Source organism: Berghia stephanieae, chromosome 8 (genome assembly GCF_034508935.2).
Source record: "Berghia stephanieae isolate SIO BIC M18660-M18661 chromosome 8, UCSD_Bste_1.3, whole genome shotgun sequence".
Classification (NCBI taxonomy): domain Eukaryota; kingdom Metazoa; phylum Mollusca; class Gastropoda; order Nudibranchia; family Aeolidiidae; genus Berghia; species Berghia stephanieae.
The window spans coordinates 26,817,361-26,830,869 of record NC_088367.1 but is presented as its reverse complement, the minus strand read 5'-3'; the positions used below and the strand labels follow the sequence as shown (position 1 = coordinate 26,830,869).

At 36.5% G+C, this 13,509-nt stretch overlaps 1 protein-coding gene across 1 annotated transcript in view; it reads right to left on the bottom strand.

Moving 5' to 3' along the window:
* LOC144978442 (phosphonopyruvate decarboxylase-like) overlaps positions 1-1,895 on the bottom strand; it is a 40,771-nt gene extending 38,876 nt beyond the window's left edge. The window contains exon 1 of the mRNA XM_078924512.1: positions 1,782-1,895. The gene's annotated coding sequence lies outside the window, so the exon portion shown is untranslated. The remainder of the gene's footprint in view (positions 1-1,781) is intronic.
* Positions 1,896-13,509: the final 11,614 nt, after the last annotated feature.

Genomic DNA, 13,509 nt, shown 5'->3' with positions numbered 1-13,509 from the left:
GTCAGTCTTTTTCTCTTGTTCTCCCCTCCAACTCCACCTCCTTCCTCCCTCATTCCTTCTCTCTCTCTCTCTCTTCTCTCTCTCTCTCTCTCCTCTCTCTCTCTCTCTCTCTCTCTCTCTCTCTCTCTCCTGGCTTAACTTTAAAATTATCACACACACAGAGGAAGAGTTTGACAAACTGTTTAGTGGATCCATAATTGATGTCTTTTTTTAGCAGAACAAAACTTTGACCTTAATATTGAGGACTAATTTCCATGATTATACATTAAAGTAAAAGCAATATTTGTCAAAGTGATGATGATAATAACAGTACTAATAATAATAATAAATTAACAAATAATGATGATGATAATAAAGATTTGATAATGCTATGTAACTTTGTACAAATGATGGCCCACAATTTAATTTGTCATAGTTAACAATGCCCTTGTCTTCTGATGAATAATACAATACACATAAAATATATATAAATATGAAAAAAATACTATTAGAAATTAAAAAAAAAAAACGGAGATTGAAATACATTTTTTGTATTTTACACAACTATATAGCACATTTCCATGAATTCACTTTACTTGATGTGCTATACGTTCCGCTTTTTCCCCTCAACAGGCTATATCAACCCTTATTCTTATCTTATACAGCATACGTCATCTGTTAGGCATACGTTTTGCTCAAACACTTTTATAAAGTCTATTGCATGCTGCCTATGGCCAGGCTCTTATTTACAGAAGTGTATGGACCTCATCCAAGGACACGCAGAGCACGTTTTGTAATTGTTGTCACCCATTTAGTCTATGATCACCCTCACCATTGCTTGACTTTCTTAATCAATGGTGCTGTAGAGTACCAATATATTTGGACATAGACAGCCACATGTGGCACTAAGGGGGCTTCTGAATTATTCTTTAGATTTGTGTAAAAAGCTAGTTGCCAGGGTGAAGGTGTTTATCAGATGGATTCGAACTCCAGACATTGTCTAACGATCAATCAAAGCCAATATAATACACTATATCACAGAAACTGAAAGGAGAACCTATAAACTATCTTTTATTTGCAGACATAGAATTTATCTTGATATTCTTATATTATACCTGCTTGGGTAGTGTGCTTAAGATTACAAAATGACGATATTTTAAGTATTTTGAATGGCATTGTTTTGCGTTATATATAGCAATTTTTTTCTACTACTTTGAGTATTTGAACTTCTGTTCTTTCAATGAAACTTAAAATTTATCCTCGGTAGATTATGCTTCTCTTTTAGACATTTAATTTGATACCAATTTTATCAGTGTAGCATAAATAGGGACAAAGTTATCGTGAATCCAATTTCTTTGACGTTGGAGTGTGTTATGTAATGTTATGTAATCTGCTTTTTTTGTTACGAAGAGGTGTCCAAAAATAATTAATGTCCATTGTTTTTAAGCTCACTACTTTTCTGAAGTTGTCTGCGAAAAAATAAATGAGTGAACTTTAACCTTATAAAAGTTATTGACATTTGAGTGCGAAATCAACCGTTTCTCGGTCACAAAGTTCAAGAATAAATTACAAAGGAATATAAGGCGCATTTTTCACCTAGTTATTGTTACATAACTTTTTAACTATTTATCCGATTTTCATGAAACTGGTACCATTGGAATTGTCATGCTGAGCTTGATCTTATGAGATAGATTTTGAAAAGATCCTGCAATTTTGAAAATTTTATCTAAGTCCCTATATGTAGGCTATTTCAATGTTCACACCATTTATGTATGAATGAACAAGGATAGTATTGGCCTTACAAGTCCAAGTGATGACAGGAAAAACGAACATCGGCACTGATCCGTACGGTCACTAACGATCAAGGAATTTACGCAATGCACTTCATATCTTGTTGAATTTACCCAATGGAAACCGTACGGTGCTCTTATTGGCTAACCAACCAGCGGCCTCGATGAGAAAAATATCCGCCATTTTGATGTTGGCTGGGAATCGCGTTACAATCGTAAACAAGCGCTGATCGGCCGTTCATGAAAACAAGTTGCTGCTCGCTCGTTTAACTCAAAATTATTCAAAACTATCTCTCTAAAATGATATAAATGTGACTTCTTAAGGTTTTCTTCACGGTCAAAACCACACAACATTCTATTAAGATTACGTCCGAGGCAAAAAGGAATATTGACAGGTCGACCGAGAGTTGAACTCGTGAGACGACAAACATCAATGCGAAGTGTAGCGAGAGTCAAGCTATTGTTTGTCTTGTCCTATTCTATATAGAGAAAAGGATAAATAGTATAGCCTCGTGTGTGAGTGGTTGCGTGTCATAGTCTTGTTTTTAAATTGTTTCTGTTGTTTATGTGTGTAGTGATGACTCTCTCACACTCAATTTCAATGCCGAAAGAGGAATTCCCGCACACAAGAAAGGGGAATTGGGGTGGTATTTGGCATACATATTGTATAGTATCTAGTTCTAAATAGATAACTGATTAGAATTATATTATGATATATAAACACAATGCCAAATACAATTCCGAAGTTTCCTTATTTTAAATGAAGTAAAGCTCCAAAACCTAATGGTAGTGATTGTAGTACTGAGTGTTAGTGAGGTGATGTGGTGTTGGTGGTGGTTGTAGTTGTAGTAGTAATAGTGATGATGATGTGGTGGTGGTGATGATTGTAGTTGTAGTAGTAGTGGTAGTGATGATGATGTGGTGGTGGTTGTAGTAGTAGTGGTAATGGTAATGATATGGTGGTGGTGGTGGTTGTAGTAGTAGTGGTCGTGATGATGATGTGGTGGTGGTGTTTGTAGTAGTAGTGGTAATGATGCGGCTATGTGGTCTAGTAGTATGACACTCGCTTCCGGACCGGAAGGTCCTGGGTTCGAGCCTCGCGCTCGGCGCATAATTGAGTCCTTGGAAACGGCTCTTTACTCACATTCTCTCACCGTACTCAGGTGTAAAATGAGTACCTGGCCGTTAACAGAGTTGTCTTTGTCCGAAAAATTGTAATATCGCCTAACAGGCGTCATCATGTCCCGTCCTACATGTTAAATGTTGACCAGGGACCCCTAGTAAAGCGCTTTGAGCACATTTAGTAGATATTGCACTATATAAAGCTCAATTTAAAAAAAAAAATATTTCAATGATGATGATATGGTGGTGGTGGTTGCAGTAGTAGTAGTGGTAGTGATGATAATGTGGTGGTGGTTGTAGTTGTAGTAGTAGTGATAGTGATGATGATGTGGTGGTGGTTGTAGTAGTAGTGGTAGTGATGATGATGTGGTTGTGGTGGTTGTAGTAGTAGTTGTAATGGTGATGATATGGTGGTAGTGGTGGTTGCAGTGGTAGTGGTAATGGTAATGATATGGTGGTGGTTGTAGTAGTAGTGGTCGTGATGACGATGTGGTTGTGGTGGTTGTAGTAGCAGTGGTAGTGATGCTATTGTGGTGGTTGTTGTAGTAGTTGAGGTAGTGATGTGGTGGTGGTTGTAGTAGTAGTGGTGGTGGTGGTTGTGGTAGTAGTGGTAATAATGATGATATGGTGGTGGTGGTTGCAGTAGTAGTGGTAGTGATGACGATGTGGTTGTGGTGATTGTAGTAGTGGTAGTGATGATGATGTGCTGGTGGTGGTGTAGTAGTAGTGGTAGTGATAATGATGTGGGGCTGGTGGTTGTAGTAGTAGTGTTAGTGATGATATTGTGGTGGTGGTTGTAGTAGTAGATGATGTGGTGGTTGGAAAACACATTACAGGTTATTATAATACATGATTACACACATTCTCTAACTTCATTTTTTGACAGCTTCGTTGTGCCATAAATATACGCAACAGTTCTGAAACATTTTATTGTGGATTTTGATATTGTTTGTTGTTTTTCTTGTGTCGTTATGTTGACATAGATACCGAATGAATGGTAATTTCTACATTCTCAGCCAACAACAAAATGGCGCTGAATGCTTTCATTGGTGGACACTTTTTAGGCTTCGTACGTATTCTCATTCGTTTAATTCTATGCTAACGATACAATAAATGTATTATCAACAACAGAAAAGCAAGCTTAGGCACAGCGTTAGAATGGAGCAAATTCCCCTAAACTCATAAATTTTACACATGCAGAGACCAACGTATATGATCATAATTACCCGTATCTAGTAGTTGGCGTTAGCGGCAATATAAAAAGTACAATTATAAGGGTATGGCAAATTAAATTGTCCCAGTAGCAGTTATAAATTGTCCCAATGCTGGGATAAAAATCTTACAAAGAGGGAGTGTTACTCAATGTACTACAGATAATAACTAAATTGTGACCTATTCTCTCTCTCTCTCTCTCTCTCTCTCTCTCTCTCTCTCTCTCTCTCTCTCTCTCTCTCTCTCTCTCTCTCTCTCTCTCTCTCTCTCTATCTATCTATCTATCTATCTATCTCTCTCTGTCTCTCTCCCTCTCTCTCTCTCTCTCTCTCTCTCTCTCTCTCTGGCTCCTTTTTCTTTCTTTCTTTCTCCCTATATATCCCTCTCTCTATCTCTCTCACTCTCTCTCTCTTTATTTCTTTCTCTTTCTCTCTCTCTCTCTCTCTCCCTCTCTCTCTCTCTCTCTCTCTCTCTCTCTCTCTGGCTCCTTTTTCTTTCTTTCTTTCTCCCTATATATCCCTCTCTCTGTTTCTCTCTCACTCTCTCTCTCTTTATTTCTTTCTCTTTCTCTCTCTCTCTCTCTCTCTCTCTCTCTCTCTCTCTCTATCTATCTATCTATCTATCTATCTATCTATCTATCTATCTATCTATTTATATATATATATATATATATATATATATATATATATATATATATATATATATATATATATATATATCCCCAGCGACGTGGCATGCTTACAATATAAAGTGGTGCCAGAATCAGAAGAAGAAAATGATATACATAATATACCCTATTTGTAAATATAAATGAAAGAAAAAAAAAGTAAAGAAAATACTTCCGTACTTGTGAAGTAAATTTGCAAGGTACTGTTTCTATCCCTGCAAATCTTTTCAATAGTTTGTTTATATAAATCACGAACGAATATTTGATTAGAGTTTGAACACCAAAGGAAATGGCTTAAGGGACATATTCAGACAAAGGGTAATTTCAAAACTACAAAGCGTATGCAAACAGCCCCATTCCACTTCGAAAACCAAACAAGACACCATACAAGGTCTGACTCTCTCTCTCTCTCTCTCTCTCTCTCTCTCTCTCTCTCTCTCTCTCTCTCTCTCTCTCCCTCTCCCTCTCTCTCTCTCTCTCTCTGTGGGTGTGTCTGTGTGTGTGTGTGTGATGAACGCGCGCGCGCACACACACACACAAAGTCAAACACACATATACACGCGAAGATCATATAGCATCACTATCGAGAAATGTATTGCTTATTTCGTTCACATTCCTTCATATCAATGTTTGCACCAATGATAATAATAATAATAATAATAATAATCATAATAATAATAATAATAATAATAATAATAATAATAATAATAATAATAATAATGATAATAATAATAATAATAATAATAATAATAATAATAATAATAATAATAATAACAATAACAATAATAATAATAATAATAATAATAATAATAATAATAATAATAATAATAATAATAATAATAATAATAATAATACATTACTATATTCAATAATCACGACAAAGAGAGAGAAACAAAAGAACTTATTAATAATAGTGATTTCCACAATATTCCTATTAGTCGAAGTTACCATGTTATGACGTAAACGACCAACATTAGCTATTATTCCCCAATCCACCAGAGTTGGAGCAAACATTTCTCGGCACCTGAGGCGGGTTTTATCCTCGTATTTGAAGATGGTAAAAACCCGGGCCATTTTTTCTGGTAGTCAATGTGGCTACACTGACAGTAATAGCCTGAAATGGATCCCATCAAAAAATCCTCTCCATGCAATCGTGTGAGTGAGGAAATCCAGTCACATGACGTGGCACAGTCGCCGAAACTAGTTGGAGTGTGTGAATCAGAAGAAGAAGAACATGGCTGACTCTTGAATTCGATGTTGGTGTTTTTTCCGTCCAACATCAACATCGGACTCAATTGAAAAGTACACTACGGATCCAATGTCGACCGAGGATATGGAAACCCATTGAAACGATGGTATCGACAAAATGTGAGTGTCCCTACTTATGTTATATGCTCTAACCAATATCGAGCAATATAGTACCTAGAAGTACCCATCGATACTCATACACACACACACACACACACATATATATATATATATATATATATATATATATATATATATATATATATATATATATTGCACATTTATATAGCGCCATCATCTCATGAAATATGAGCTCTTGGCGCTTTACAAAAATAAAATATATATCATTAATTAAACAATGACTATTAGACACAGACATATTCAATATTTAAAACGCCATCGACACAGAGAAACATTTAAAATCAAGCAAATAAATGTTTTCTAACGTAAAATGTCTTTAGCCTGTTTTTGAATGCCTGCCTCAGGGGATTCTGAGTTTTTAATCTCAAAAGGTAATTCATATATATATATATATATATATATATATATATATATATATATATATATATATATATATATATATATATATAACCCATATTCGTAGGGTTAAGTTGTTTAACACTGTAAGAGTATTTCCATTACAACAATGTGACATTAACAATTTGGGTTAAAATGCCAAATAAATATCTACAAGTCAACAATATTATAACATAATATGCGTCATGATAATGTTATACTTTATGGCAATATAATCTTATTTCAATTTAATTAATTCTGGTCTATGGATATGAAATATTATGGACTATCACTGGAGATCTAGAAAATCGTATCTGTGCTTTTGAAAATAAGAGCTACAGGAATATCTTGAGTTTTATATTTGGAACACAGGACAAATAAAGATATTATTAGAAGAGATAGAGGATCGAGCTGGACAGGGACCACTGTTGTCAATAATGAAAAGAAGGAAACCGTCATGGTTCAGACACACTTTCCGCCACAATTGTGCCTCTTACATTATCTGGTTCACTCCCCACTGGTTCCCACCTCCCAAAGTCTCTGCTTCAACGCCCACTAGTGCCCATCTCCCATAGTTTCTGGTTCACTCCCCACTGATACCTATCTCCCATAGTCTCCAGCTCTATCCTCACTGGTTCCCACCTCCCATAGTCTCTGCTTCAACGCCCACTGGTGCCCATCTCCCATAGTCTCTGGTCACTCCCCACTGGTTCCCACCTCCCAAAGTCTCTGCTTCAACGCCCACTAGTGCCCATCTCCCATAGTTTCTGGTTCACTCCCCACTGATACCTATCTCCCACAGTCTCCAGCTCGATCCTCACTGGTTCCCACCTCCTATAGTCTCTGGTTCACTGGAGTGGATTTCTGTAGATTTCGGTGAATTTCGATAGATTTCGGTACCTTTCGGTAGATTTGGGTATTCAGCAGTACCCGCTGAAACAAGCCCTAATCAGTGTAGATTTTCAATTGTAGATATTCATGGATTGTCTTTTCTTTTCAGATGCACATCATTAGATGGATAGTAGAAAAGAACATTTCATGAGCCTTGCCAGTCTTATCAGGTGTTCCAGGACCGGTCAACTTTCCGCTTTTATTCTTCATGTATCTGAATATACTACTATTAGATAATTTATATAGAGCAATGACCACAAAATGTGCTCAAAGTGCTTTACAAAGGGTCCCTAACAAACCGCAACATTTAACATAACACACGATATTATAGTTTCTTTGTTTTTTCGCACAAAGACAACGCCGTTAATAGCCAGGTTTTCATTTTACACATGAATACGGTGAGAAAATAATATGAGTAAAGAGCCTTTTCCAAGGACTCGACTATGCGCTGCTCAGAGCGGGACCCGAACCCTGGCCCTTCTTATTCAAAGACGAGTGCCATACCAATAGATCACATAACCACAATGTTGTAAAAATTATTGATATTTGAAAAAAGAAAAACGGAAAAAGCAACGGGTCATTACTTGAGCTTGCAAATAGGATTCAGTAGTCTGATGTCACGCCGCCAGGCAACGGCGGCCATCTTGGTTCTAAACAAAGAAAATCATTACTTTTTATTCTTCAAGGTGGCTAGAACTTTTCATATGTCTTTTGACCAGAATGTGTAAAAGTCAAAGCATGATCAAATTTATGTTTTGTTCCCCTCTGGATACGCTTTTGTGCTCGCTGGAGAAATATTTCATACAGGCGTCCGCCATTGTTCCGATAGTTTAGAGCCAGTGTTACTAAGTTACCATGCGTCATTAGGAAGGAAGTGACGTTACGACTATTGAATCCTATTGAGCTTTTTATAAAGCGCAATATACGCTTAATGTGCTCAAAACGCTTTACTCACCAACACGGCTTAAATTTAAACTCTCCAATACTGTGAAAAGAATTAGAAATATGTAGTCCAACTAAAGAACTCATACGTACTCGTAGAGAATGAATGAAGCTGACGTCACTCAGCTCTTGTTACTGTTTTTAGGACGCCAGTTGAGTGATAAGTTCTCGGTGAAGTCTCTAAATCTGACTATGAAGTTTAATATTACGCATAGTTTTTCGTGCAAGTATGATTTATATGGCGGACAGAACTGGTGAGTATATTACTTAAACGTACACCATCAATAGTTTGCTATATTACGACATACACATTAATACATACAATGTAAACGACCAAAGTTATACACAATCATAAAGAGTGGATACCTATAAAGCGGTAATACTACAGTGAACTACAAAATATCACGGAATCTTGTAGTATGAGCGGGATATACCACAAACCAAACAAAGGTGGGATGTCAAAAACCAGTTCCATTGCAAGTGTAAAACCACTCTTCCGGATGATTGGCTACATACCTTGTGACTTGTGTAATCGATCTTCTGGTTTCAGAGTGATGCCATCTTATTTTCTAGATTAAATATATGCTGATCGTCAATAAAGATAATCCATCCTCGCTCTTTTACGTCCTAAGAATCTGCTTATACAACCTACTACTAAAATAGTTATGCCTCCTTTTGATTTAATTCGAAACCTATCCATTATTAGTTTGTTTTGCTTTTATTTATTTTTAGTTTGTTTTGTTTTGTGTTGTTTTATTTTGGTTTTGTGTTGTTTTTTGTTTTGTTTTGTTTTGTTTTTGTTTTTGTTTTTGTTTTTTTGTTTTTTTTTTTCGGGGGGGGGGGGGGGGGGGGTTGTTTCAATTTAAGATATTGTATGTGCTTTTAACAGCGTGTTTCATATTCCTGGCCTTGAATTCACTTTCATGCGGCTATGTGGTCTTGTGGTACGACACTCGCTTTCGGATCGGAAGACCTCAGCTCGGCGCATAGTTGAGTCCTTGGAACAGGTTCTTTACTCACATTCTCTCACCGTATTCAGCAGGTGTAAAATGAGTACCTGGCCGTTAACAACGTTCTCTCTGTCCGAAATTTTTTTTTTTTTTGTAATATCGCCTAGCAGGCGTCATGTCCCGTCCTACATGTTAAGTGTTGCTGTTGGGCAGGGACCCATTGTAAAGTACTGTGAGCACGATTGGTGGATATTGTGCTTTATAAAAGCTCAATATCAATTCACGTATTTGATCTCTACATAAAATCGCCCGGAGACGGTGTCATACATAATACGAGTAGCACAATGCAAACGGCGTTGCTCAAAGCTTTTTAAAAAGATAGAAAGCATATTATGAACATTACAAATCTAAACTCCATTTCAAGTGGAAAAGAACAATTATGCGGATGTTTGGAGTTTCCACTTAAAAAGAAGTCCCAGATTTGAGAGTCTTTGCCAAGATGAGAGAGAGAGAGAGAGAGAGAGAGAGAGAGAGAGAGAGAGAGAGAGAGAGAGAGAGAGAGAGAGAGAGAGAAACATTTTAATCGATCAATATTTGAAGGACGAGTATTCTGATCAAATTTCTAAATTCACATTTTTCTAAAGTATGGAATTGAACTTATAAATTATAACAATGTGGAAACTGAAAGAGAAATTTATATATATATATATATATATATATATATATATATATATATATATATATATATTATATGTATATATATACATATATATATACATATATATATATACATATATATATATATATATATATATATATACATATATATATATATATATATATATATATATAATATATATATATATATATATATATATATATATGATTTTAATCCAATGTCTAACTCATAGTACAAATGATAAAGAGCAAACCTGAAACAAACGTGAGCCTAAATTCAACTCCATATTTATATTTAACTTGAACATAAACACTTTTCTTTCTTTGAAATATTCAACAAAGTATGATAGAAAGGTGGGGCACACAAAGCACAATAATATTACGATGCTTTGAAGAACTGTGGAATGATTTTCTTTTTAATTTATTTATTTAATTTTGCTTTTTTCTTATTATTTTTTTTAATGTCTTCTTTTAAAAAAAAAAATTTCAATTTCTCTGGTTAAAATTTTAAAAAAACAAAACAACTGACATTCTAGCATCAAAATAAAAGAATAAATACTGACCATCTCGGGCTCTAGAGGTTATTCTAAGAATATCGAGTATCATTTTATTCATTATTGATATCGTCGCTTTCGATGCTTCCTTAACTGCTGGCTGTGGTCATTGATAAAAGTCAGGCACTGCAGCCTTTAAAATTTAATAAGTTGTCGGTTGCATGTGGGTTTATGAGGAGGGGTATAAGCGTGGGTTGAGGAGATAAATCATTAATCGAATATCAAGGAAAAGACCAACAAATCCGAAATTGAAGGGATTATATTCCTTGTGGGCTATGTGGTCTAGTGGTATGACACTCGCTTCCGGATCGGAAGGTCCTGGGTTCGAGCCTCGCGCTTGGCGCATAGTTGAGTCCTTGGAAAAGGCTCTTTACTCACATTCTCTCACCGTACTCAGGTGTAAAACGAGTACCATGCCGTTAACAGCGTTGTCTTTGTTCGAAAAAGTGTAATATCGTCTAACAGGCGGCATGTCCCGTCCTACATGTTGCTGTTGACCAGGGACCCCTTGTAAAGCGCTTTGAGCACATTTAGTGGATATTGCCCTATATAAAGATCAATTTTTTAAAAAATTGACGCGCCCAAGTCCAGTTTGACCTCAAATCGAGAAAGCATCGAAATGACGTGAATCTTTCCTTTTTTTTTTTCCTGTGGCTAAGCAATTACAACTTCTTTATCTTTTACGGGCACAGTGGAAAATATTATCAAGTGATTAATCGATTTAACTTTCTCGATCAATGGCATCATCACTATCGTCAGTTGCTTCTAGAAGCTGCCAAACTGGACCCAGGCACGATATTGAGCTAATCGCTTCATTGCGCGATCATTTAAATAGGTATTGAACACGTATTTCTACTGAGGGGTGTGCCAGAGAGTTGAACCCGAGACTAAAATTAAAATATATGGAGACATGAAACTTCGGGGCTCCTTCCGTAGTGGTTGTTCAATGTCAAGTTTTTAAACATGGGTTTTGAGAATTGATGGTATGTGTTTAAATAAAATACACACGATTTCTGCCCGCTTAATAAATCATACAAATAAACATAAAGGTTATCGATAGAACGAAGTTGACGTCACTGAGGTCTTTGTTATTGTTATAAACGTTTAAGGTTACCTTAAGTTTTGTGGGTTGGTCCGTTATATTTTTGGATGGCAATGTTGTGAGTTTTTTTAACGTTTATAGATAGTGTGCGTTTGGCTAAGAAACTCACAACATTGCCACCCGGAAGTATAACAGACCAACACACAAAACTCTTGAACGTTTATATATAGTATGCGCTTGGCTTAGAAGTTCACAACATTGCCACCAGGAAGTATAATGGACCAACACACAAAACTATGTGCAACCTTGAACGTTTATAGTCTGGTTAATACAGTTTAGTGAGAGTTACTCATAAACGCGGATGGCAACAAGCAATAACAATGAACTTAGTGACGTCAACTTCATACTATCTATAGTCTGAGAAAATTTTGTGAGAAGAAATCACCCAAATGAATATAGAAAATGCGAAAACCCGTGTCAAATTTCAATTTATCATCATCATCATCATCATCATCATCATCATCATCATCATCATCATCATCATCATCATCATCATCATCTTCATTGCCCGTTTCACCCTGGCTCAAACAGTATCCATTCCTCTCTATCTTGAGCTTACTATTTTTATCTCGTTCCATGTCTTATCACCTTTCTGTATATCAGCTTCTTTAACTCTTCTCTGTGTTCCCCGTGGCCTTCCCCTTGATATCCTGCCCCGAGGGTTCCAGTCCAACACTTTCTTTATTATAGTAGAGTCATTTTTTCTTAGGGTGTGTCCAATCCACCTCAATCGTCTTCTTCCTATTTCCTCTCCCACTAGAATCTGCGGTGTTCTTTTCCATACTTTTTCGTTCTTAATCCTGTCCATCTCTTTTATTCTGAGTAGCTTACACATTCACCTGTTTACGAGAACCTGTGTCCTACTTATACATGTCTGCGATGCATTCCAAGTTGCACATCCGTACAGTAGGACTGACTTCCCGTTTGAGTTGCAAAGTCTCAGATTTAGTCGAAAGGAGATATCTTTAGTTCTCCAAACTCTGTTCAAAGAAGTGAATGCAGTCTGTGCCTTTCTAATTCGTGCTTTCACTCTGCTTCCGTGCCTCCAACACTGTCAATTATATTCCCGAGAAAGCAGAACGTATCTGTATCTTAAAGTTCCTGATCTTTTACCGAGAAAGCAGAACGGGGTATCCGTGTTGTCATTGGCCGACTAGGGAAAAATATCACGATGATGTTTGCATGTCAGTAAGTAGAGTCTAGTTGGTGTGATCCTATTAACAATGAATTACTGGAGGCGGCATGACCCGTGAACACTTACCTAAACAATTTCCAGCATGATGCAAACAGAAACATGGAACGGACTCAGCACATTTAATTTTTTTACAATGCACCAGCACATCGGGATGTCTCAAACATTCCTTTGACGGAAAATCATATATTTTTATATTTTTCGTACCATGCTCCCCTTTTCTGAACATTTGTGAGGACGCCTTCAGCTTTTGGGAAAACATGAAAACATTATTTAGCAGAAATTCGTCATCTTCTAATAATAGAACGCTGAACGCATGTTCAGTCTTGCTCGGTCAACCGTCTTTACACAGCTTCTGTCGCACCGCTAGCGATGCATGCTGCTGCCTCCAGGCGATGCAGTTTAATTTTCCTGGCTGTTAGCCATGGATGAAATCTAAACTTGAAAATGAATCTAAGTGTAATAGAATGACCATTCTATCTAATGTTATTTGATTTTGTACTCTATTACTCTTTACTACTTGTCGCTACCATCACTATTTAATTGTATGCAAGAAATGCAAGACTGTGTGCCTCTGTGGTTGATATCAACATTCCTTTACTCGTGTGTGTTACTATGACCAATAGTACACTGTGTGTTGTGTGTTAAGCCCTTACACAGGTAGTC